At 44.0% G+C, this 1,674-nt stretch overlaps 1 protein-coding gene across 5 annotated transcripts in view; it reads right to left on the reverse strand.

Moving 5' to 3' along the window:
• The window catches only part of C12H21orf91 (chromosome 12 C21orf91 homolog), a 28,676-nt gene that overhangs the window by 9,721 nt on the left and 17,281 nt on the right, over positions 1 to 1,674 (reverse strand). The window lies entirely within an intron of this gene.

Genomic DNA, 1,674 nt, shown 5'->3' on the forward strand with positions numbered 1-1,674 from the left:
AAAAAAAAAAAAAGAAATTTCTCTACTTCCATTCTTAACACTGAAACCCCACTCACTCTGGGAGTGTGAAAACCCGATTGTTCAGGAAAGAAACCAGAGCATTTGTTCTGAGAGCTGCTCCTGTCCCATGGTTAGATGTTCTGCTACTCATCTTGAAGGGGTTTCCTCCTCCTCCTCCTCCTCTTCCTCCTCCTCCTCTATCTTCATCCCTAAACATCTTAAACCCTACTCCACCCACTGCAACCCTGGGCACTATCCACACCTAGCCCGTCCTCAGTTCCTCTAAGCTTTCTATAACCAGCACATCCAGGCTGGCTTCTTACACGATGTTACGACTGCCTCTTCATTGGCTTTTGTTTCTTGCCAGGCAAGTTCAGTGTAGAAAGGGGCCATTATCTAGCTTACTTACTCATAGGCATCTGGAGTCTTAGTGTCTGGTACTAGAGTAGTTAAATGCATCAGAGAAAGTTAAGTGTGTTTAAAACGCAGCAGCAACAATGATAACCATATAAGCCTTATTCTACCAGTTGTGGAGTATAGACTACTTCACTGCGGTCTTACCCATCTTACTTAAAGGGTACTGGGAAGTCTGGGCCGCTTACTCAGAGGATAATTAAGGGCATCTTTCAGTGAAGTCATTCCTATACTTAAGTCCAGAGGGCTGACAGTCTAATAAGTGGTGAATGGCACTAATACACAAATAGATTCCTCTGCTATCAGTCTGCCAAGAAAATCATAAGGTTTACTTCATTATATATTTCAAACAGCAATCTACATAAATATACAAGGGCTCTGTCTTAGTCAGGGTTTCTATTCCTGCACAAACATCATGACCAAGAAGCAAGTTGGGGAGGAAAGGGTTTATTCAGCTTACACTTCTATACTGCTGTTCATCACCAAGGAAGTCAGGACTGGAACTCAAGCAGGTCAGAAAGCAGGAGCTGATGCAGAAGCCATGGAGGGATGTTCTTTATTGGCTTCCTTCCCCTGGCTTGCTCAGCCTGCTCTCTTATAGAACCCAAGATTACCAGCCCAGAGATGGTCCCACCCACAAGGGGCCTCTCCCCCTTGATCACTAATTGAGAAAATGTCTTACAGCTGGATCTCGTGGAGGCATTTCCTCAACTGAAGCTTTCTCTGTGATAACTACCCCTGTGTCAAGTTGACACACAATACCAGACAGTACAATTGACCCCTTGTCAACTTGACACACAAACACATTAATATTAAGCCTCAACCCTTACTTTCTTATTCATCCCCAAGCTCTAAATAATTTTAAAAGTCCCACGGTCTTGTATATTAAAGTTCAATCCCTTTAAAACGTCCAATATCTTTAAAATTCAAAGTCTCTTAAATGTGGGCTCCACTAAAATACTATCTTCCTTCAAGAGGGAAAAATATCAGGGCACAGCCACAATCAAAAACAAAAATCAATCTCCAACCATCCAATGTCTGGGATCCAACTCACGATCTTCTGGGCTCCTCCAAGGGCTTGGGTCACTTCTCCAGCCATGACCTTTGTAGCATACACGTCTTTTAGGCTCCAGCAGCCTGTACTCCACTGCTGCTGCTGCTCTTGGTGGTCATCTCATGGTACTGGCATCTCCAAAACACTGCATGACCCCTTCAGTCCTGAGTGATCAATTGCAACTGAGGCTACACCTTCACCAATGG

This window comes from Mus pahari, chromosome 12 (assembly GCF_900095145.1).
Source record: "Mus pahari chromosome 12, PAHARI_EIJ_v1.1, whole genome shotgun sequence".
Lineage (NCBI taxonomy): Eukaryota > Metazoa > Chordata > Mammalia > Rodentia > Muridae > Mus > Mus pahari.